Below are 26684 nucleotides of genomic sequence, written 5' to 3'. Positions count from 1 at the left end.
TCACTTAGGATAAATTCACATCTAGGTTTTGTATGAGGGAAAGAAGTCTGGTTTTCATGGAAACTGTGAAAGTGTTTTTAGAACAGGAAAAGAAAACTTGTGCTCAGCCACCCTCGGCCTGGAACACTGTCTCATGAGTTAGGTTACCCTCACTCTATTTCCCCAACCCTCCTTCGGCATTCAGCTAGCTTGTCATATTTTAAATGCCATTATTAGCTAAAAGAAGTGCTTTCTGAAAGAAAACGTGATGTAAGTAAATGATCAACTGAACGATTTTTTCTCCAGTACACTGGTCAGTTGTTGGGCAAAACTTAATGATCAACCACCATGTTGGGCCCTGTGTCCCTTCCTCCGCAGGCTTTGGTATCCCGACCTCACTGATACATGTGTTGTCCTCAACACAACAAACTGAGCCATATATTTAAATGTGTGTGTGTGTGTGTGAGTGTGTGTGTGTGATAGGTGTGTGTGTGTGATAGGTGTGTGTACAAGGTGTGTACATGCTATGGTGTACCAGTGGCCATCAGAGGACACTTCAGGAGTCAGGTCTCTTCTGATGCCTTGTAAGATTTGGGGCTGGAACCCAGGCCGTGAGGCTGACACTCAAACAATTTTAGCCACGCTGTCATCTCAGCTGACTAAGATATTCTAAAAGCCTGAGTTGAAGTCTCCCAGTTACTGAACATGTCCATGCAAATTGATAATTCCAAAATTGGAGAAATAACCAGAGGATTGGTTCAGGGATCCGCCAAATCCATTTTGAGACAGACATCAGTTATAGCTCTGTGTATTACTTCATCTAGAAATGCTTTGGACTGGTCAGCTCCAGGGACATTTGAGGTCTCTTGAAATTAGTGTCAAAATAGAGGCAGTATCCAATACCCACAAGTGTGGTTAATTTACTTTACAATGCACAGAAATGCTGATCAAAATATAAGCACCAGGTCCCTTATGAGAACCTGGAAGACAACATAAAGTGTGCACAGTGGAGCAGGGTCCTTCATTTAAAAGGTCACATCTACGAACTAACTTGGCCTGAGTGTTGAAAAATTGTCTCTTTGATTCTGCTTAGGCTCCTATCCATATGACTCATAACCCTCTCACTTATGCAAATCAAGTAAGAATGCAACATACTATCATCTATTGTTGTGGTCCAGTTTACAATGATCTAGTGGGTCAGGTCTTCTGAGTGAAGCATTGACTCTGCTTCCACTGAAGCAACCACATACATTTTGCAATTGGTGAGTAAATGATACCTCGTGGCACACTCACATCTCCAATGCAACAAGAGCATTACTACTGAGATATCTGGCCTATGATAAGAGTGACTAATGACTCTTCAAGCATGCTGGAAGGAAGACAGGATTTTCTTCACAAATCTACTTTTCACACTGATAATAAAAGGGGTTTCCCCTCAGAGTCAGTGAACCCACCATATGCAAACACACTATGTGTGCATATACAATCACAGCAGGACCAAGCAGAGGACCAAGCTAGAAAACAAAAATAAAATAGAAACCATAGGTAAGGTTTTGAATCATTAAATGTTGTAATGTTTGTGATACTAATTCCATCAAGTATAATCTTATGCTAAGACATTGGCTTTTCTGGGCCTTTGAATTTAACCTTCCACATCTGAAATATCTCGTAGCTTGTCACATTAATTTTTTCTATCTTCAAAGATGGTGACATAAACTGTCCATTCTTATGTACACGGTAAGTACCTACAAATAAATGAGCCGTGGCTGACAGGTGAAAGGCTCTATTGTCTTTCTAGACTCTGGCATGAATCAAAGACAAAGGGAGAATTAAAGCCCAACACTGGTGGCATACATAGCCTTGAAAACAAATTGCACTCTATGTGTATAATATCATTTACTGTAAAATAGTTTAACTGGAAAACAAAAAAAAAAAATTACAACATTTTACCCCAATAACCATCCTAGTGGTTCAGCTTTGCCACTTTCTTATACAGGGAATTGTGGGAATTTAGTATTTTAAAAAATTAAACTTGACTTTACAAAACATATTTAATCTTTGAAATGTTCATGCATGGGGCTACAGATAACCTAGGTTTGATTCTGAGCACATACACTCCAGGTCAGAGTAACTTGTAACTCCAGTTCTGAGGAATTCGATGCCTTCATCTGGCTTCCATAGGCAACAGGCACAAACATGCTTACAGATGTTGAGTGCAAAGAAGAAGAAGAATAAAAAGAAGGAGGAGAGGAGGAGGAGAAGGAGGAGGAAGAGGAGGAAAGAGTAGAGAAAGAGAATGGAAAGAAAGGGAGAGAGAGGGAGGGAGAGAGAAAGAGAGAAGAGGAAGAAGAAGAAGAAGAAGAAGAAGAAGAAGAAAGAAGAAGAAGAAGAAGAAGGAGAAGGAGAAGGAGAAGGAGAAGGAGAAGGAGGAGAAGAAGGAGAAGGAGAAGAAGAAGAAGAAGGAAGGCAGGAAGGAAAGAAAAATCGAAGGTGAGGGGAACAGACAAAAAGCTGTTCTTCCATCCAGAACGCTGAGAACTGGAAGTGACTAATGGCCTGGTGATCTGTGTTATCCGTTGGGCCAGGCCATAGCAAGCTCCCACAACCAGAACCGGAGGTGGCTAGTGATCTAAAGGATCCTTGCAGCCAGGGCCTCCCCAGGCTCCCGGAACCAGGACTGGAGATACATGATCTGTATACCCAGAGGCTTTTCCAATCTTCCACAACCAGGACCAGAGGTAACTAATACCTGAAATCATCTCTACACTATCTGTGTGACCAAGACCAGGCCAGAGCCTTTCCTAGGCCCTTAAGCTAGTACAGGTAACCTATCTCTAGAGCCCATCTTCTCAGAGGAAATGACATGTACTCTGAGTCAAGTTTCAATGTAATTATGCTTCCTTCTGCACTGGGGATTTTATTATACCAGGAAACCTTTTTTTTTTTTTTTTTTTTCCAAATTATGCTGAGCTTAAATTTGTTAGGAAAAATGGCCTGATATCAGACTCTTTAGAAGTCGTGATCCAAGTTGATGAAGTCAATATGAACCAAGTTTTCCTTCTCATCTCTTTGCAGTTTGCTTCCCTCTCTCTACCTGAGATGTGTATAGACTGCAGATAAAATACCAATACACATAAAATAGTAGTACTTAAAAGAAACTTTCATACTTGTGTTCAATATACATTGCATATATTCAGCTTCACTCTGTCTTCACAACTGCACCCCAGAATGGCCCATCACATCTCCTTCACAATTTCATGTCCTTTTTAAATGATTGATTATTTAATTTTATAATCCAGAGTCCAGTTAGTGCTGCCCAAATGAGCTTGGGGAACCCACTAGTGGCCACTGCTCTGGAGATAAGTGGTTCTCCTTCCCTCAGCAGCCATCAACTGCCCATCTGCCCATATCTTCTCAGCCACATATGGGGTCTCGGGAGCCCACCCCACCCCATGCTGTAACTGTTAACTGGCTTCATCTTGTGCAGATCTTGCATAGGTCACCACAGCTGCTGTGAGTTTGTGTGTGCAATAGTCATGTCATGTCCAGGGACAACATTGCACAGTGCTCCTCCCCACCCTCTGGTTCTTACACTCTTTATAGACCCTCTTCAAAAATCACACACACACACACACACACACACACACACACACACACACACACACACACACACACACCAGAGCTGTAGACAAAACTGGAACTGGAAGAAGAAAGGAAAACCTGTGCTTTTCCCACCACAGATTTTGCTCTTTGTATGTGGCTCTGTGGTTTTATAGGACACGTTATAGTCTGGTAGGGTACATCTCTCCCTACTAGTCAAACCTCTCCAGGGAAACTATGCCAATAAAATCAGCCAGAGGCACATATACACATGTACATATATATATATATATATATATATATATATATATATATATATATATATATATATATATATATGGAATATCTGTACATTCTATATGTTCATAGATAAAGAGAGACTTATTTTAGGAATTGGCTCACATAGATACAAGCTAAGAAGCCCTACGGAGTAACAGCTGTTAGACAGATGCTGAGCAAATCCGATGATATGACTCAGTTCCCGGCCAAAGGCCAGAGGAGCAGAAAAAAATTTAACTCCCCATCAGTGTAAGGCTGGGAGTTTGGAAACCAGGAGCACCAGAGTCCAAGGGTAGAACAAGACAGATGTCATGGTGAAAGATAAGCGTTTGCCTTGCCTCCACTATGGTTCAGTTCAGCCTTAAGCAGATTGGGCTTTAGAGCACATTGGTGGGGCTGTGATGTGTTCAGTCTAGTGACTCAAAGGTTAATCTCTTCTCAAAACACCCTTAAGAACCTCCCAGGAGTAAAACTTTATTAGATAACTGTGCAGCCCTCGGCCCATCTCATTAGCACACAAAATCAACCACCGTGCCCCCTTTGCTGTTAGTTTCTTAAAGGGTTTAGTTAATTTGCTTTTCCATATGAGTTCTGATTGATGTCTTATTTTCTATTCATGGGTACCCAAAGGCGCGCCAGTGAGCTTTCTTACAGCCACAGCTGCCAATCGTCTTGATTGTATTCCCCCAAAGGAAAATGTTTAGTAGCTCCCCAGTGAACATGGCTTGATGGACATTTTCCAGAGGACAGACTCCATCAATGAAAGAAGTTGTCTCCTATTCTTCCTGTTTTCTCAGCACATATAGAGAATGTACTGTGTAATTACTACTTCTCTGGGAGCTGAAGATACATCAATGAACATCACATCGATACTCAAAGCTTTAAAAGCCCAAGAAACAAATAATATGATAAATTAACTGACAGTAGCATGTACAAAACCAAGATGCTAAATTAACATTAATTCTGAATTCTTCCCTGGAGACCAACCCTCCTTTAAGAACAATCGTAGAGTATTGAGAAAAGTCACCAAGTGTTGCAAGCAAGGGGAAGCCGATCTTGTGTATGTAGAGCGGTAGCCCTGGTCTGGGACAGGAAGCAGGTGGGGAGTACTAGAGGGAGAGAGGATAAAGAAAGGACGTCCACGAGCTCCTACTTTGGTCTCCTCTCCACTTTTGCTCTTATCCACACTTCCTACTCCCTCCCTGTTGGACTCGGGCTGCTCCTCTACATGTACTCAGAAGTTAAATTATAAAAAGGTAAGTCCAGAGTTTGTGAATCTGAGAGAAACAGGAGGTAACTAGCTAACGTGGCTAACCTCAGCCACGTGGCTTCTCAGTGTGTTCCCTTCAAGTCCTCAAGAGTAAAGAATTAAGCATTCCTCTGGTATGAAGGTCTGAAGTAAGGATTCACCTAGTAGACTATAGATTCTCAATGCCTGGTCTCTTTACCTTAGATATCTCTCTCTTTCACAGATATATACATTCTCACATACATGAAGATATATGTACCTGATGACATTTGACACTGACAAGGATCTGTTTGTATCCATCCAATCACATCACTGGCACTTCTGGGGGAAAATAAACTAGTGGGGACAGGCAACAAGACAGCACAACTATTTCAGTGTACTTCCCTTCAGATACCATTACAAACATTAGAATAGATTAAGAGTTCAGAACTGAAAAGCATGTTAAAATAAGCAAAGGAAGATGTCAGTAATCCAGAACAGAAGCATTCCAAAGGAGGCAAGAGGGGAGCAGTGTTGATTTTGAATAAGGTGTCCAAGGATGACTTCATTAGAAAAGTAACCAAAAGAAATGGGGCTAGGAATGTCCTTTGGGAGAAGAACAAAGCAGTGTGGGTTGATGACAGTCAAACGCTGAGCAGGAGACAAGATAGTGAAGATGTTGGATGTGAGGTTCAGAGGAAAAGGGCACCCTGGAATTTCAGAGATGTCGCGGGCCTATTGTTGGAGTATGTTTTTCCTTAGAGGGGTAAGGAAAGCTACTGTAAATTTCCCCGATAAGAAGTGCCATTGTCTAATGTCTGTTAACAGCATGACTTGGTTATTAATTGAATAATGGAGAGTAACATTGACACCAGCATTAGGTCAGATTAAATGGTGACGATGGGGCTGTGGCAATAGCAATGGAAGTATGGAGAAATAGCCATTTCCCAAGGGGAATGGAGAAGAAAAGTGGACACGCCTGGAGCTAGGGAAGACCAAGAGGGAAGCAGGCTTAGAACACCAGGAACTAGTATTGTCGGTGTGTTAGCCATTAAAAATATTGTAAGCCATTCAAACGTAGCTGCCATTTAGGTTGGGGACCTAGAAATTCCGTTGTTCAGAGGAAATATCCAAACTAGATAATGAAAGTTCTAGGATGAAATGGCACATTATCATAAAATATCGCCTTAATTACTTAATCATACCAATGGGAGATAGGTCGATACGGATATACAGCCGCACATACATACACTGATATGCCAAAGATCTTTGGCTTTTATTCTTATTGTGGTGAGAAAGCATTAGTGGCCCTTTACCAAGGGAATAATTGAGTGCAATTAATACAGTAAGGAGATTAACTGCAGCAGAATAAGTTATAGGGCTATTGTAGTAACCCATGTGAGGTTGATGATAGAATGGACTTAAATGATTTTGCTGAAGATGAATGAACATGATGGATTGTATTTTAGGGAATCTGATTGGTGAGTGTGGGTGTGTACACATAAAGTTTTAAAAAGGAAGTCGTTCCTATTATGACTTTGTAAAAGTCAAGGTAATATGTGGGAGTAGAATAAAAGCCTTACCAGACATATAATATCTTTCTCTATTCTTATTGTAACCATAGGTTAGATGGATAACATTAAAATTGTTTTAATGTCAGTAGGATTATCCATAAATCCTCCAATGTTTTATGATTCTCCAGGAACGTTTGCATTATTGGCAGGTATGCATAATAACTTCCAAAATAATTCTTGACTTTTTAAATTAAAATCTTCAATTTTAATTACAAAGTAGATAGTGTTTGCGAGCAAGTGGATCCAGCTACCAACCCCAGGCCAAAGATGCCCCACCTTGTGGAGAATGGCGGAGGATGATAATGTCAACAATTGGAACTGGGAACACACAGACCTCAAATAGTAGCATCAACTATGGGCTCAAAGTCTCTAAGAAGGACTGAACACAGAGCATCAGGTTAGAGAAAAGGCAGAGCAAGGCCAGAGAGCATAGTGTATGTCGGTCTCTCAGAGGGATAGGGTACATTTTCATTTGTGTGGGGAGAGCAGAGAAAGAGTTTTCTGGGTACCCCAAATGCTTTAGGATACATTTAGGCCCTACTGGAGTATTAACTTTGCACCCAGGAAAAGACAAGGTTTCTCTTTACAAGGAAAGATCATTTGTAACTGAGCAGTAGTGTCATTCATTCTGTGTGGGAATGTTCCAGGCCTGCAGAGCTGGTTAGCAATGCATGTTGGAGTGAAAGGTGACACAATTGTTAATTCTCTAATCCTATCTCAGTGACATCTCCAATGATTCTAACTGCTCCTTTCTCCCATACTTGCTTACCCACATCAGAGAGGCCATTGGTAGAAATCACAAAGCTTAGTTTTAAAACATTATGCAAGAGTGATGGGGGATGGTTTAGAGTTTCTAAACTCTAGCGATGTTGTGGTAAGAGATATTATTGATGGAGAAGATAGAAGAAAGAAAGAAAGAAAGAAAGAAAGAAAGAAAGAAAGAAAGAAAGAAGGAAAGAACGAGGAAATAAATGTTATACTGATTTATTTTTGTAGATTAAAAATAAATATACCACAGGGAGTCAAAGGTAGGAAATGCTCAAAAATTCACTGAAAATAAATGTATCTGTAAAAAAATAAATACTTTCAACCTTTCCAAAGCAGCAGGTAGATTATGGAATCTCAGCATCCCATGTAACATCTGACTACACCTGGCGATAGACCGGTATGAACTTTTACAGTGCACTACTAACCCAGAAGACGTACTTCAAGTGAAATGGTATCGAGAGTAACTTAAGATCTCTCAAACTTAAGAACTGTTGCTCCCATTCCACGGGAACCATTCAGTTGCATGAGCTTACAAAATATCAATTACCCCTATTCAACAGGCTCTACCTATTTAAGACAATCAAGAAAACTATGAAAATGCAGAAAGTCAAACATTTTAACATGCTACCAGTGAGGGCCATCTGTGGAAATAAAATTAAAAGGTCAGAAGCAATTTACCTCAGGTGTCTCCTAAGCATGCCGCTTGTTGGATGGGAAAGTGGTCTGTGTGTTCATGAAGTGGGGAGAATATAATTCTCATGTGTGTAAATCCAACACACTTGTTTCCACTAACAGGCTGAGAAAGAGGTGTGAGCCCTAGATGGTAAAATATGCTCTTCTAAAATATGAAGGACACACTGGCAGAATTTTTAACCCAGTTTGAGTCTGGGCTGTAGAATTTACTAGTATAAGCTTGGAGGGAAGCCATGCCACCTTGGTGACATTCTGTTTCCCAGTCTTGTGATGTGGGATGCTGTATTTGTTTCTCTAGCTGTCATACAAAAGCTGTTTGGTATGGAGAACTGGACGTACTGGGCATGAGATTGAAGGCAAGGTGGAAACCATGAGTTTCAGCTCCCTAACCTAGCATTTTTTGTAGATGCAAATGATCCCAACGGCCACTGCCCTAGGTGTGTCAGTGTGCTATCTAGACACTAATGGTGCCAGGTCTACCCCACACATATCAGTGGGTCTTACTGCTTGGCCTTGTGCCCTCCAGGTGAAGCACAGCCCTCTGAACACTAACAACACAGAATATCTACTTATGTCAAAGAACACATTTGACTTATTTGAAGTCATCACGGGTCTTGAGAAGTGAGAAGTTGATTCTTTTCATGTTTATGTTTTAAAATAGCATGTAGGACATTAGAGAAAAAAATGTAGCTTTTTTTTTTTTTTTAGTAAAATGTGTGTTAGCAGATCCCCCTCCCATCTCTCCTACCGCCTTAGCCTTGCTGCCCCCTTTTGTAAGGTCCTGTCTGCTGTCCCACCTTCGTGTCAGATGTGCCCGTTTGTTCTTCCTTCCTCTGTTTCTTCATCACCTCCTCTTACACCCTCTTAGTCCCTTTCTAGTGTTTGCAGGCTTTCCTGAGACATTTCAGAAGCAGAAAAAAAATCAAATTACCTAAGCCTCGTTCATCCTGAGATCTACAGCGTGATCAATGACCACAAGCTTTCCCTCTCGTTCTTCCTGGACCTTGCTCACATTCCTCTGCTGTCTTCATCTGGTCTTATTTCCCTAAATTATAAAGTGCCCATTATCCAATTGGTTAAAGGCTACTTTGCAAATAGAAAAGACAAATGAGGGGGGGGGTGGTCAACAACACCTACCATCTACCGTTTTCTCTGTATTTTTCATTTTACATTGAATAAATGCCACTTGTAATCTCAGAATTCGTGATCTGAAGGATGAGGCAGAAAGATTCTAAGTTCAAGGACAGAGGACAGTCTGGGCTACATAGAAAGACTCTTAGTACCCGCAACACACACACACACACACACACACACACACACACACACACACACACACACTCCATTTCTATATTTAACTAACATAATTATGGTCTTGCAAGTTTCTATATTACTACAAAAACCCAAATTTCTACTTGTACAAATTTGAAGTCTCACCAGAAGAATATAGACCACAAGTTGAGAACCACGTACCTGACAAGTCAGCTGTAGGCTCAATTTTCTTAACAAATATATTTTATTACAAACTTATTAACTGAGAGTACCTCACTTACAATACAACTAACCTAAACAATAGGAAAAGAAGATTAAAGGATACAATAATGAAACCATAAGGATATCAGTTTGGTCATCCAGTCTTCAGCCAGCCAGCCCAAAGCATCTCGCAGACTGCTCTGAAGCAGGAATCCTGAAGGACTGGCCCACCTAATCTCTGCAAGGCTGGGCAGCCAGTTTCTCAGCATCAGGCTTGATCATAGTGGATGGTCATTCTGTCATCAGCAGTAGAGATGAGCAAAATTCCTCAGGCCAATGGCTATATCCCACTATCATTTCTTGATGCCCACATGATTAGACTGGGGGTGCTGCCAGGAGCAGATGTGTCTCTCTGTCAGTGACCCATTATTTCTAATACTCAAAGGAGAAATAATTCAGATATATTTTCTACAGCCATTTCTTTGGAGACTTCATATCTAAGAAATTTTCAAAAACTTCACACATCCAATGAAACTACTATGCTGCATCTCTCTCCTTGAGTTCAGGGTGTGTTCCATGCCAACTTAGTGAAGCGCCGAAATTATGCATAAAGCACTTGGTGCTAGCCAGGATAAAAGGCGAATATTACTTATTTAATATGTAGCCTTGGACAAGTCTCTTAGTTTCTCTAGATCAGAAGGGGACAATAACAACATCCATTTCAAGCCAACACCAAGCCCATTTGGTCCTTTGGGCAAATGAGAAAAAACTATTCTTTTCAAAGCACTTTACTGTTTACCAGAAGAAAAAAATACCTGCCATGTTCCCTACAGTTTATGTAGGACACAGCTTGCAAAACCACCTGTGGTGACCACTCCTTCATAAATAAATAAGGTCAAAATTGCTATTTAATGCATTTGAAATGCTTTTACTAAAGTTCTACTGCTGCTGCTGCTGCTGCTGCTACTATATACCCAAGTTTGACCTATGAACCATTGAAACAAACTTCTTATCATGGATATTGTCATCTCCAGTATTTGGATAGGGTATGTTTATGGTCCTATGTCTGTATGGTCCTATGTGTGAATGGTCCTGTACATGCATGATCATGAATGTATACGGTAATGTATGTGAAAGTGCATGCTTGCATATGCAGGTAGAGATCACAGAGTTCTTCAGGAACCATCCATCCGTTTTTTGAGATAAGATCTCTTACTGGGACCCAGGGTTCACAGACAAGGCGGCATTGGTTGGCCAAGGAGCAACAGGAACTCACATAGCTCCACCTCCCCAGTACTGGATTACTGGCATAGACAGTCATGTTTGTTTTTTTACATGAGTGCCAGAAACTGTGTCCTCACTGAACCCAGATCCTCAAACCTGTATACCAAGCACTTCATGACTGAGGTTTCTCCTAGCCCCCTTGTTGTTTTCCACTTTGTTAGCTACAAGGAAACACCAGAACAATTAAAAATCGTTTCCAAAATACTTTTCAATATTTTGGAGTCTGATGAAATTTCTAGGCAGCCCAAAATTTTTACTTTGTCCAGGTTCACTTCTTAGTACAGTATCTCTCTCTCTCCCTGTGGGTGTCTTTTTATGTTTTCTACAGTAGTGGGAAGCAAGCATGTGGCCACAGTAAAGCATATTTGTGGTTCAAATCTGGACCATGATTTCCAGGAAAAACTATTACAAAAGAAATACTGAAGGGAGACAATATATTAGGTTCCCTGTTTAATTGAAATTAAAATTTCCCTGATAGTTAAAAAAAAAAATCTATGTTCTTGGTCCCTTTGGTTTGGTTTTGTTGATTTGATTTGTGAGGTAGTGGAAGGCCGTTATGGATTTGGGGCAGGCTACAAAACCATTCCATTGTTCAGACACATTGGGTTTATAGATCAATATTGCTTGCATACAGATATGTTAAAGAAACCTCAGTTTGGCCCCTGAGCTCCAACAGCATTGTCACATGCTAGTCTAAAGTGCCTCTGCTCATGCTAAGTGCGGGAAAAGGGCAAGTTCACAAATGGGAAGGAGATGAGGTCTATAATTAAGCCAAAGTGAAGGCTCTAACAGACAAGATGCGGAGAATAAGAATGAAAGCCATTCCAGGCATCTACTTGCTTTCTGGGTCTAGCTCTTCTCTCCCTGATGAGCTGGCCTGACCACAGCTGGGCTTTACATGCCTGTAATTAGCACCGCAGAAACTCACACGAGGGCTCAGCTTTTCATCTTCCATTGTTTGAGTGTTGGGCGGATGGATTCTAAATGTCAGGATTCAGAATGCTGTTTCTGTCACAAAGTGGCCCAGGAGCTCCTGAGAGCTGGATCAGAAACTTTTCAAAATTCACTGAATTTCACCACATTAGATAGACACTCTATCTATGGGGACAAACCAAAAAACAAACAAACAAACAAAAAGCCAAAACACCATTTTCAGTGTTCTTACATGCGAGAAATAAGTGGAAAAAGCAGTATTTTTGTTTGGTTGGTTGGTTTTTTGTTTTGTTGTTTTTATTTTGCAGTTTGTTTGTTTTTGTTTTTCAGTGGCTTTGAAGGAAGCACTGGCCTAAAACTATTTGCAAACGACACTCCTCTGTGGTCTCATTTCATTGAAAGAGGGACCCAGCCTTAAAAAATCCAGCAAGAAAGTTGGAGGGGATGGTAGAACTAAAGTGTGACTTTGGAGGAGTTTTCTAATGTCTTGCTGTTAATTTTCTTGCCTACTTACAGGTAGCCAGACCCTCTTTGTCAGAAAATAAACTAAGAAAAGAGCTTTCAAGTTCTTGTTATGTCACTTGTAAACTCGTGAGACCACTAGGTACTGTGTTTTATGGCGCCAAAAATCTGCTGGTTAGCCTGACACCAAATGTTCTATATAGTCCTAAATTCCACAGTATGAGACAGCAGTGCCCAAACTTAACCTCTCCATGTTTTTCCCTTCTGTGAGTGTCCCAAACCCAGATGCAAACAAGAGGAACAGCTTACATCAGACAGAGGACCAACGTTACTTCCGTTACCTGAAAGCTGACAGAACCTGGACACCACATACTTCCAGCCACCTTGCTTTTTCATAGATTAATATTGAAATGTATAAAACAGTACTCTTTGGAATATAGTAACCATCATAGTCTGAGTGAGCAACAGTTACAAAAATATTAGAAATAGAGTGGATTATTGTGAAGGTTTGAGAAGTCCAAGATCAACATACAAACAAGATTCATTGTCTGAGGAAGACTTCAAGATGATGCCTTCTGATTGTGAACTCATATGGTAAAAGAACCAAAAAGCTTCCCGGGACCTATTTCCTGGGGGCATTAATCCCATTGCTGAAAGATTGACCTCTAGTGACCCAATCGCTTCTCCACAGCTCCACGTTGTATTGCTACCACTTGGGAGGCATGTCAGCATGAATTTTGAAGTGCTACAAACATTTCCGACTATAGCATTCTGCCCCCGGGTCACCTAACATTCACATCCTTCTCACATCTGAAGCATACTCATTCTTTCCTGATATCCATAAAATTCTAACAAAAACAAAAAAAACAAAACAAAAAAAAGGTTAAATCTGGGCTCTAATCTTAAGAGCATGTAAATCAGATATGGGTGAGACAGGGTATTATCCATTTTCAGTCAAATTTCTCCTTAGCTACAAAACCAATGATATTCACTATCTTCCCATAAGAATATCATGGTAATTGTTTTTTAATGTATATAATTATGTTTTTCAGCTTTTAAAAAAGATTACTCTAGAAATGCAGCCTTATTTATAGAAGACATGATACATTGGAACTGTAAAATACCATCTATTTGGTGAATAAATTTCATCTATTTGGTTGTCAAATAATGCAGTGTTTCTCAGAATCCACGTAAAGAGAGAATCATTCTCAAACACTTGATTTTCAATATCCACCTCATATGAATTTTAATAACGTATCTATGCTATATCTAATTACGCACTAAATATACATATGTATTTATTTAGACATTAAAAGTATAAGACAACTTTACCCTCTCACTCCCAGAATGAATCTTCAACACCTTGGAGACAGTCTCACGGTACTACAAGGCACCTGAGTCTAGAGAAGTTTGTAACTTATCCAACATCACAAAAGGAAGGAGACACTCCAGGTGAAGGGTATGGTGTTACCTCACTGGAATCTGTGCACAGTATTACCTCAGATCTCCACCACTAGAAAGGAAGAAAGGAATGCTAACTTGCTTTATACTGTTGGATACTGTTGTTGGGTGCCTAGAGCTATCCAAGGTCGCTTGATTTGGGTATTATTGTTGTCGGCTTGTTTTATGTTTAGGAGTCAGTTCTTCCCATCCACTTGGTTTTGAGGGGTAGTCTCTTGCTCCTTGTTCCCACTGTGCTACTGTATACAGGCTAGGTGGCCCACGAGTTCCTGGTGGATTTTCCTGTGCCTGGCTCCTGCTTTGCCATAGGAAGATTCAGATTACACATGTATGCCTCCTCATCTGTATTCATACATGTTGGTTCTGGAGTAGAACTCAGGTTACAGCTTGTGTGAGAGGCCCTTTGATATACGGAGCCAGCTCACTAGCCCGTAAGACAGTTTTTCACAAGTCTCTCCAGAAAGTTGGTAACATTGTCACTCACAAAAGACAAGAGCAATCATGTGACAAGAACAATGCTGATGCTCCTCTTGTCATCTCAAGTTGATAACCACGATACTTACTGAATTCTATTATCAAATATATTATAGCTGAAAGGGGTAAGTTACAAAAATGTGTTGACGTCTTCCAAACTTCCTCAAGGAGAAAGCACAGGCCTAGTGGTTGTTCCTTGGCTCAGTATTGTCTGGCAAGGAAAGCTACCTTCCTTTAGCAAGTCAGGTTGGTATGTCATGGGGAACGCCAAGCCATTGCATGTATTTGTTAATGGGGTGCTCTCTTAGACTACATAATACTGGCACGGTAGACTATTTCTGACTACCTCTGCAGTGAAAAGAAACTACTGAATGAACATACACTATCTGACCTTTGCATTAATATTCTTGCCTTTTGCCTGTCAAGCTAATAAAGAGTCTGGGGAACAGCAAGGACTCATCTGGAAATGATAGAATTTCTACCTTTGTCTTTCTTCCCTGGACACTAATGGCTTTTTGTCAGTCCTCTTCCCTCAGTGTGTCACACATGAAGCCATTTGAGTTGCCCATTAACTCCAAGCATTATGTCAAGAACAAAGCAAACCCCCAAAAGAAACTGAACTCAGACACTCAGATTAAATTTCTCCAATTCCTCAGCTTATAAGGTGCTGTTTTCAATTGTCAATACTGTTCATAAGAGTAAGCGATACCCATTACTAATTAAAGCAAGCTGTTTAAACAAACATAAAAGGTCACCAAGCCTGTGGATCAACGTATTCATGTTATTGTTTGGTTTCCTGGTGCATTACCATCTGATGATTTATTTCTACCTAGTGCCTAGTCTTCTGAGTAACAAGTTAAGAGAACAAACAGAGGGTGCAGCCTTCCACAACAGGTTTCTAGAGGCCCAAGGCCCTGATGTGGCAAAAGGACACTGCTTCCTCCCCCACCCCTCGCCCCCACAGTCCACACTGCGTGCAGTATTGCTGCACAGGAAAGGAAAGAGAGTCTCGCTTACATTCTGAAATTTGTAGGGATCGAGGGCATAAACTGTGGAGAAAATGCAGGTTTTATTAGGAAAAGTGACACCTGTAATTAGGTGCAAGAGTTTTAAACAAGCTATTATTTATATGGATATGCTATTAAGAAAGATATAAAATGTACTACCAAGATGCCAGGATGACTGAGCGTTTACTTTGAAAGTTTCTTATTTTTATTCCTCCATGTCCCTTATAAAATATTTTTAAGCTAACTATTTGTTCAGTCTTCACTAGAGCTCTGACATTTGAAACTGACTTTTCTTTTTAAATTGTAATCCCTGCCAGTACATTAATTACATAGAGGATATAATCTCTGAATTAATATCAAACCAATTGGGTAAGCCAGTCTAAAAGTCAGATAGACTTTTTAAGCAACTTAATATTAAGTTGTGTGATTCAGTTATTATAATCAATCACCAGAAGAATTATCAACAGAAATAGAAGGTAGGAATGATTTAAATTAACAAAAGCCCGTCACAATTCCCAAACCTTTCTGTAGTCAACACGACCAGTGTTCTCCTCCAGAGCTTTGATCTAAAAACGGTCACGCACAGCAGATTTTTTTAACTCATTTAATTTTTTTTTTCCTAACCCAACCTCGAGAAATTAGATGAATTTTGGAGGAAGACTTAAAAAAAAAAATCATCTGCGAAGCTCATCTGTCTGACTCTCCAGATCATTACATGCATCATCTCATGTAACTCGCATGCCAGTTCGACAAGGCTGGCAATACGATCCACGATTTTCAAATAAGGTTACTAAAGCTCAAAGAGTTTACATAACTTATCCAAAGTCATTCAAGTAGTGAGGGATGGAATCCAGGCCAAGACTCCATTTATATAATCAAGTCCAGCAGCCCTGGCAGTTGACTCGAAATTCAATGTGATGTTTTTATTTGAGACAAACATAAGGCAGAGTGAGTTTGAAAGTTTTAGATGGTGTTTAGTTGCAGTACATAATGGAGTTGCCTTATTCCATTTTGACCCTGTGATTATACGCATTGTGGCTTCTTCTCACTTGACAACACTGAAACCCTCCAGGGCCTGGAAGCTCTTCATTAGTCGCCATACGGTAAACACAATGCAGCTGAACAGTGATGGTGACTCTGCCGTCCAGGGCAATAACAGGTTTTTTTCTTCTTCTGATGCTTGCTTGTATCTACGGAACTATAAAATTCAGACGTTGGAAGCTGGTGATTCTTTGTCATAGTCTGACATTCTGCAAACTTGTCACCATCTCTTAAACTCCATTCAAATGTAATTTTCATGTCACTGTCTACAAAATTAAAAACAGGCTGTTGTTTCCTTTTTGCTTGCTAGACTGTGGAAAGAAGCTGCCTCAAAAGAGGCAAAACTCACAGGCCAGGGTGCTGGAACTTAACTCCAACAGTTGGGATTACTCAAGTAGTTTCTAGCTAAAAGTCTACTGTCAGGTGGGCCAAGGTAGACATGTTTTGTCAACTTGCAAACCCACCTTTAAGTTAGCCTTTTATTCCTGTCAGGGTACATTTAAAACACCATGAGCCATCAATAGGGCAAGAGGGTAAATGTTTCAATACTTTTGAAAATATCTTTTTAGTTTCATATTCAAAGTAATATAAATAGAATGCAGGATTTAAATATGTGCAAAACATTTATTCATCTAAATCCCTTCAAAGATATTAGCTTCTAGGGTATAGTGACAAAAGCATTTCAGGGGTTTTGTTTGTTTGTTTGTTTGTTTTTGTTTTTTCACTTTTCTGAAACAGAAATCACCACAAAGGGAACTTAGAGTGCTTTTAATAATAATAAAAACTATATACTGCTACTATTGAACTATCCGTGTCTCCATTTCTTTTTTCCTGTTCCACCTAACTGTGTATGAGCATTTTTATGGAGCAAAGTCAAAAGGAGTGAAATTCAAACCCACTGGTTCCTGCTACTGTTTCATTACCCTGGAAAAAAAGTCTGATGAAGAAAAAAAAATTAACTGCAAAAGTTATCTGGTGATGCGTAAGATTGGGTTTCTTTGGGGGCATTGAGAGCTAGCTATAGATTGCTTTAGTTCGAAGCCTATTAGGAAGAAAGAACGTCATTGTCATGTTGAATATGTTTTGTAAACTACGCAGTCCTTCATTAAACTCTACAAAATAAAGGAATTTCATTTAAATAACCATCTCTGAATATCCTTCTTTTTAAAAACACGTTATGGAATGTAAGACTGAAAGGGGGGGATTAGATTACAATCCCAGCTCTTCTGCTTATTGTATGACCTCCAACCTTAGAATAGTCATTTAACATTTCCAGAACTCAGGTTCTTCAGACATAAAATTGAGATAATAATACATAAATGTAGTGTAAGAACGCAGTAAGATAACTCATTTAAAGCACTAGTGCAGTATCTGGCTGCAAAAAAGAAAAAAAAAGTGTTTAATAAATGTCATGGAGAGAGTCCTGATAACATAATGCTTCTAATAAAGCATGTAAGTGGGTGAACATGATCCAGAGACCCTGTTCTTACTCATTTTTACTTCCCAACAAGAATGACTTAAATCCAAATCCCAACAGATGATCCAGCAGAGTGAGACAGAGCAAATGAGAAGAGCCATTCAGGGCTGCAGAGAGAGCTTGTTCAGTAGCATGCTTGTCTCACAAGCATGAGGACCTGAGTTTGAGTGCCAGGTGTGGGGTGGTGGTGACTGCTCGAGAGGGTAGAGAAGAGTGGATGGCTGACCACTACTCTTCAGGCAACCTAGTCCACTCAGTGAGCTCAAGACCACTGGAGAAACCCTGTCCCAAGTGGCCAGTGGACATTGTCCTTGGGGAATTACATCCAAGGTTTTCCTCTGGCCTACACAAACAGGAACAAACATGTATGCTCTCACCCACACACCTGAGAAAACACAAAAATGACACCCAGACACATGTGTACATAGAAAATCATTAATTCATTAAAATAAGAAGCGTATGTTTCAGACGGGCTACAGTGAAACTTTCTCTACCACCAAACCATGTGCTTAGCACTCATAGAGGAATGACGAGTGCAGGTCAGAATATTCGATCAACTCAGTGTTTATCGGTCCTTTATGAGAAAAATAGTAAGATACTTTGTCCTCCAGATCTTTAGTACAGGAATCACCAAAGCTGGTGGTCATTTATTAATGTAATGGTACATAATAGGAACCAGTGTGACTGTGTAAGAACCCTCCCCAAGTCATAGCATTGCCACATGCTGTACTTATTATGAAAAAAGTGATAAAAGCAATAGATTATCATGATTTGGAGGATTAATGGAAAATGTGGGGTTAGTTACATGCAGGATGTAAGTAATTGTAGTGGAGTTCAGGAGGGAAAAGTTCAAATATAACAATGGACATTTTATAGCAGAGGAGGGTGCAATGAGAAAGGAAAAATAAAGGGACTTTATGAGTGGCAATTTCAGGACAGTAAAAAATTATAAGTGTGTTCTGCAATGCCATTTTATTTCTACAGCAATATCTAATATGGGGCTTTAATAAGACATTGCACTTGAGATCAACAAAAAGTGGAGCTAATTACTCTGTACTAGACATTAGCTGGTGCAATGAATGTGGAATTTTACAGCACACACAGTCTAGATAGTGTATCATACTGCCCTCTCTCCTTTCCATAATAGTCAAAGGGTTCAAAATCTTCTTGTCATTTTGAGCTGTCCCTGTCCCTTTCCATTTGAGTTGGCAGTGGTCCCATCAATGCAATACTCTTAAGAACTTTGAGGCTGTTCTATAATTCTTATTATGGCTCACACTGTGAGATCAAAGCCACATGCACAAGCCGTGTTGAGACAAGTCCTCCTCCTCTATTGCAGCTTTCTGTGATGCTGTGGCAAGGGGGAAAAAGGAGCTCTGCTGTTTAAGGAGCGGGTCTGCAAAGAATGCCCCTAACATCTTTACAAGGGCATTTGTTTCTGTTAAAGATAATACTCTAACCGTCCCTGAGGTTTTTGAAAAGGGTTTTAATCAAACACTCTTGGCTCCATCAGTAGATGATGATTGTCACTTTCCTTATGATGCCTGAATGTGACATTTTCTTAGTCATCTTTCTTATTCTGGACACTGACACTTTGGGAGCACAGGAGTAATAATTTACTGTTTGTTTGTTTGTTTGTTTGTTTGTTTGTTCATACATTCGTTTGTTGTGGTGATTGTGTGTGTATTGACCTATGTGTAGGTGTGCATACCTGCTTGTATGAGTGTGAAGGATGGAAGAAGTCAGGTGTCCTCTTCCATCATTCTCCATCTTAAGAGGCAATCTCTCCCTGACCCTTGAGCTAGCTTGTTAATTTGGGCCCAGATGGGTTGTCAGCAGAGCCCAACAATGCTTTATCTCCACCTAACATGAAAGTCACAGGCACAGTGTGACTCTCCCAGTGGTTTCTTACATATCTGAGTTCAGTCCTTAAGCTTGCCTAGCATGCTTACTCTCCAGCTGAGACATCTCCATGCTCTGATTTTATTGTAAACCCAGTTATTTACTTCTTAGCAGAACTTACTTGACCTTGTTCTGGCTGCACTTGCGTTTGACTAAGCATTAGAATAACAAGGTAACACTGGTAGCCCTCAGCCTGAATATCTAAGCTTAGCCACCCTGTCTATTTGGAGCAATTGTTGCCCCTGAGGAACAAAGTGGCTTAACTTCCCACCACAGGGTAGTGGCAAGCAATCCTCTGCTAGTTCACACTTCCTGTAAACTTCTTAACCTATGGGTCACCACCTTATGTGGGTGACATAACTGAATGTGGGGGTCATAAAAGATTTGGCAATAGTAAAAATGTTTTGAACAGGCAAAGGCTGCAATTTAATTCAGAATCTTATGAGTAATGAATCTGAGATGTTTCTACAGTGTTCAAAACTGTTGCATCCTATGACACACTTTACCCTGGTCATGTTGTCAAAGCACACAGGATCTCTCCGTAATGCCTTGGTCTACATACAAACTTATCTGCTCTTATAGTAGCTTAAATATTTAAATTTTTGGAACAAAGACAATTATCTTCCTGTTGTTGGCATGTAAGTATCAAATCAATATATCTTTAGATTATATTGTGTTTCAAAGTTTAATTCTTAAAATTCTTATTTCAGTTGGTGACTTGAGTTTCACAAAACATTGCGCAGTGAGGGCTGGTGAGATACTGCTAGGACTGATGGCCTGAGGCTTACTGCCAGGCCACACATAGCAGAAGGAGAAACCAGCATCCTCAAGTTTTCTTCCAACCTCCACACTCATGCCACATTTACTTCCCATCGAACATAAAGGTGTAATAACATAAAAATTGTTCAAAGAAATTTGTCTTGGATTAGGACAGACTTTCAAAATTTCTGCAACAGCCCTACACAGAAGTCGGTCATTTTATACTATGTATTTATACAAAGCAGCATTGTCGGCATGCATAATTATAAAGTCAAAGTGTCCGTCAGCTCTGAAGAACACTGACAATGCTCTAGAGCCTGTGTTATCAACTGTTTAGTCAAGATTTAGTTCCTTATTTATAAGCACATCCTCCTCATTAGTATGCAAATTTCCTTCCCTCTTTAATAAATGATGAATTTATATGTATACCAGAGATTGTGTAAAAATTACGTTTTATGATTTATTAGTAATGTTTGTTCTCTATACTTATATGTATGTGTGTTTATGCACATACACTGATTTAAATATCTAAATTTTCATGCCATTTTTCTTGATGAAAAGTGTAGGAAAAGGTTCTTCAGTTGTTATATTGAACTAAAAAAAAAAAAATGGTGCAAATTGTCTACTTTTAAAAGACTTTAGCTTATAAAATAAGAATGCCGAGAATTTCAAAGTCAACAGTAGCAGAAATGTGTCAAGAGTGCAGAAATGGTGATAACTTGGTAAAACAATAGGACTAGACCAAGCAACTAGAATAAAATGATATTTCATTATTTCACTGAAATGGGCTTTGACTTGTAATTCAGTTATAATGTTTGTATATTCTTCAAATTCTCAGGAAAAGTTTAAGAAGCCTCCTGCTTCTACCTCATCAAGGCCTCTTCAAGAAAGGCCACTAACAATCTCTTCAAGGCCCTTCCACAAACCTCTCAGTTCCAAGCACTGGAGACATTTCGCACTTTGTTTTAGTAACACCTCACTTCTGGTCCAAAGTCCTCTCCAACTCCTGCAAGCGCCAAATGGATATGCTAAACCCTGCTGACTTCCTGCTATGTCTGTCAGGAGCTCATGATTTCTGAAGGCCACGAATTCAGCAAGGCCTGGAATAGACAGTAATTGTTCACAATCTCTCCTGAGTGCATTCAGATGTTTGCTGGAGGTTCGATCAGCTGAAGAGCACTTTTTTCTTTTTAAAAAGAAATGCCTGAATTAAGAAGTGGTTGTACATTTTGGAAGCTGCTAACCCACACTGCTGGTTCACTCAGGAATCTAAGTTTTATTCCTTTTCAAGTCTCTGAGGGGCACTGAAGACAACATAGTATAGTTTTACAACCAAGCTTAGTTGATTAGGGGACAAGATCATCTTAGATTAAGATAAAGAAGTTAAGCTATTAGAGTTGAGATAGGATAGATATTGAATCTCATTTGGAAATTTAGACCCAACAGGACAGGAAAGACACTTACTTCAAATGGGACGAATGCAGATGGCCAAGTCACTATGAATGTAACATGTATAGAACTCATTATTCTCATGATTGTCACATGGTTCTCCCTGATGTATGTAGTTTGTTTTATACATGTGTAATAAAATAAAAGTATAAAAAAATTTTAATAAATTATTTTTTTGCCAAAAAAACAAAGAAGTGGAACCAAAAACTTAGGGCTGAACTGAGGCACCTGCACCAGCACTGAGGCTCGATTGAGCCTTGCCGTGTGTCTGTCTGGGCTTCAGGACTGTTTACAGTAATGGCTCTTGAGGGTCTCTCTTCTTCCTGATTTGGGACAGAAGAGTCTACCATGGCTGATCTTACGTGAGACATCCTTGTGGGATGAGTGAATGGCAAGCCAGATGTCACTTAATTTCATAGGTTTTCCAGCAACAACAAAAGATGCTGATGCTTAGTTTTGTCAACTTTACCCAGCCTGCTATCACCTGGAAAGAGAGAGAGCGAGCCTCACTGAGGACTGCTGTGCGTCAGGTTGGCTGTAGACATGTCTTTAGAAGACTGCCTTGATTATATTAATTGACAGGGGAATGGCCAGCCTAAAGAGAGGAAGCACCTTCTGGCACTGGGCCAGGAAAACAAAACAAAACAACAACAACAACAAAAACAAAAACCGTGGGAGATGGTTTAAACTCACAGCTGTGCTCAGTTGACCTTTGCTCTCACTGGCAAGCCTCCCCACCATGTTGCTGCGGGGCACGGATTCCTTACTGATTGCAAAACTACCCATTCCAGCTTCCAGTGGGAACCAAAGACCAGAAGCGCTGCAGGAAACCCAGCTTGTCACTGCTGAGAGGCACCCAGACTTGGGGACAGATCAACCACACAGAGTCCTCTGTGAGACAGACATTGTTGAGTAACTCTGACCGTACTGTGCAGCCAGTGTTGTAACAGACGTGACTTTTCACAGCCTCGGAAGGTTCCAGAGGTGCATGCACTGTTAGGGGCCAGAGAGAAGAAAGCCCATGAATTACCACCCTTCCAGTAGAATTAGAGGTGACCTGGATGGCCAGCAAAATTGGACAGATTCGAGGGTAAATGTCTTTCAAAGTTAGTTCATAAAACAGAATTCAGCTTCTTCCTTAGGCTCTTGATCTGCCACTCAGGAAGAAGCCAGTGACCTCTGCACAAGGTCATCAAGGAAGCCCTTAGGAAGGCTAAATGCAAAGAAGGTGAGGCATATAGAAAACTGCCAACCCCAGGAAACTACCCTGAAGTGGGGTGCCTAACTCTAGTCAGGCCTTCAGATGAGTACAACACTAACTAACATCTTACAATTGTCCAGGAGGTCCCACGGGAGAATTACCCACCTGAGATATCCCCAAACTTTTAACTCCCAGGAAACTTGAGCAACAATTAGTGACCGTTACTGTTAACAATTACATTTTAGACCCATTTATCACACAGTTCTAGTAACTAATATAGAAATAAATACAAATTAAGTACTGAAAACGTTCAAAAGTGAAAGTTCAGTAAAAGGAAGTGTTGGTTTTATAGATAGATAGATGTAGTGTGTGTGTGTGTGTGTGTGTGTGTGTGTGTGTGTGTGTGTGTGTCTGCCTGCCTGTCTGTCTGTCTGTCTGTGTGTACAGAGCACGGAGGACAAATTGATAGCATCTGTTCTCTCCTTCATCTCTGTGGGCGGTGGGGATATCGGGCTGTACTAGGTTGTCAGGCTTGGTGGCAAGTACTTTGACGTACTCAGCCATCTTGCTGGCTCCAACATGGGTTATGTTTTGTACCAGAAAAAGTACACTGAGTAAACAAAATAAAGAATGCCAGAAATAAGGCATATTGTGACATGACAGGAAAATTTATGCACACCTTGTAATACATTTTATTTCAGTAACAAGATATCAGTATGGCATTTATAAAGGTTGAGTCATGAAATCACTCATAAAAGATATGACAATAGTATACGTGACATTAGCAGGCAGGTCCAGTTAACCCAAAATTATGTGGTAGAAACATGTAAATATTTTAATGTCATGGCAATCAACAAAATGAACTCACCAAAAAAACTAATCTATAGAACTAAAGAGATGACTCAGCAGCTAGGAGCATTTGCTATGTTTCACTGCAGTCCCCAGCCCCACACCCAGCAGTTCACAACTACCTGGCATGCTAGCTGCAGGGCATCCAATGTCCTCTCCTAGCCACCACAGACACCTGCATGTGGGCGCGCACACACACACACACACACACACACACACACACACACACACACACACACACACAAAACTTTTTTTAAAAAACCACTACAAATATCCTAAGATACATACTTTACAAATAGAGACCCCAGTGCATAATTTAAGAATGGAAGCAAAATTAGTCTTATCATTGTAATGGGAACTTAAAACACTATCAGAGTTTCTTTTAAATCAACTGGTATTTGCTATATAGCATGACACTAAAAATTTGCTTAGGCTTATTTTACCTGAAACAAGTTATATATACATATATATGTATGTATATGTGTGTGTGTATGTGTATATATATATACCTATCCAACTTTATGTGTAAATAATTATAATTATTACAATCCATATAATTTAGGGGATTTTTCTTTTAAAAAATTATACCCAAGCAACACCTTTCCATATGGCCAATTAGTAGAGTCATAAAATGCAGCAAATATATGATATTGTATTGAACATCTGTGTTGTTTATCCTATGGGAATTTTTAATAAAGGACCAAACAGCATATTGATGTTAATTCTACGTTACCAGGACTTTAAATAAAAAACTAAAATAAATAGCATCCATTAAACTGATCATACTGTTGTAACTCAAATTGTGTTTATTATGCTAATGGAACATGAAATTAAGAAAAAGACCTTTATGCCAGTGGAATTAATTAATGAGCTTTATGAAGGCATTGGGATGTAATTTATTTCTAGATAAGTAAGTCTAATTTGCAGTTCCATGGGTCTCGGCAATGCTGATTGTAATAGTTATTCCTGCAGATGTGCCGCTCACAGCATGTCTTTCCATTAGAACTGAACACCTCATTATATAAACTGTACCTAATTAAACATAATACAGTGGTGACTTGTTAAAGTGGCCTTTTTAAGTCAGCAGCTGCCTAAGCTAATAATACCGTACACAAGATTTATACCATCTTCCCCAGAATACTGATATTAAAATATACTGCCCAAGGGATTGATAACTAATTCACCAGTATGTAACAGGTACATTTCTGATTCTGTGATAAGAGATTAAAGCCCAGCAGCCCATAAAAATAAAATGAATTCAGGACTATTTGGAACTGAAAAGTATTTGGAAAACTTCATGGAAATAAAATACTTGTTTTTTTTTTTTAATTAGTAAAATAGTCATGAAAAGAAAACAGTTAAAGTAAATTAATAATAATAAACGTAATATAATAATAAATATGAAAGATCTAGAGATCTTTCAAGTATTTTCCCAAGTACACACAGAAGTTTCCAGAGTCGACATCCTTCAGTTGGACTTGTACCTGCTGTAACTTCTGGATATGTTATGTGGCATTTCCCACTATGGATAAGGAAAATATTCATACAGCCAGAGCTTGCTCTGTTTAATCACAGTTCCAAACTAGCATCCCTAATAGGATGAACTCTAACGTATTCTTTTTTGAACTGTTAGCTAGTGAGTTGGAAATGTAGTCATGATGCTGGAGCTTAGGCAGATAAGCACAGCTTTCTGAAGGAAGACCCATGTTAAGTCATGATCTCCAGGGCCAAGCTGACGTGCTTCTCTCTTTCCATCCTTCAGCATCAAAGGAAGCTTTGGAAAGCTGTCCCGGACTTAAGCAGCAGTTGGTAGGTGACTCAGTCCTTGTCTCCTAAGCACCCTGGGTGCCTCCTTTTGACTATTAAAGACACAAAGTTCTGAGGTAGACATCAGACTGCCCCATCTCTGGGCTGCCCTTCATTAGACTAGAAGACAAGGGCTATTTGTATTTTATCAGTGCAATCAAATTTGTACATAGAACATCATACTTAATGCTAATTGATCCGTGACTTGGTGAGTCTTCAGTCTGTATGGCCTTCTCCATACGGAAGTTTCTAGATCTATCATAGGTCCTTTGGGAAATATCTATCAGTTTAATCCACTAATGCGCATCTTCTATGCATTCATATAGTCAAAGTCTATTTAACTTGTGAACCAAATATTAATTTAACATCAAATAAAGATTTCACCCGACTTGATAATTCTGAATTGTTTCTTTCTGATCCACAAGAGGCTTCTCCACTTAAAATGAAAATAATTTGAGTCTCAAGAAGATCTCACTTCCACAGTCTAAAGTATACCTATGGGAAATTTTCCAATGGCCACTTCAAAACATTTAAAACACAGGCATAGGCATAGTAAATTTACAGTTATCAGTGAAAATTAGTTGTAGCACATAGGAGAACCACATAGTCATACTCTTAGTTCCTCCTACAATGTTCTTAAGTCCTGATATACTCTTTTTAGGTTACCAAAGGCTATCAGATTAATGCGTACACACACACACAAACACACACACACACACACACACACACACACACACACCCCTCTGCATGCACACACACGTTAGAAGCGGCCCAATCGACCATTTGAACTTACAAAGAAAAGAGCCAACGTAAATCAAAATATATTTTATGTAATATTGAACAAGCAAAAACATGATTAGTTGAATTAAAAAGTAACTAAAAAGCATAAAAAATGGCAAAACTGCAAGGCAATGAAACCTTTCACTTAATAGGAGATGCTACAAGGGAGCTAAAGAGCCTTCTTATTAGGATTTCAGGCCACACAAGA

The sequence above is a fragment of the Acomys russatus genome, chromosome 23 (assembly GCF_903995435.1).
Source record: "Acomys russatus chromosome 23, mAcoRus1.1, whole genome shotgun sequence".
Classification (NCBI taxonomy): Eukaryota; Metazoa; Chordata; class Mammalia; order Rodentia; family Muridae; genus Acomys; species Acomys russatus.
This window is presented reverse-complemented; position numbering follows the sequence as displayed.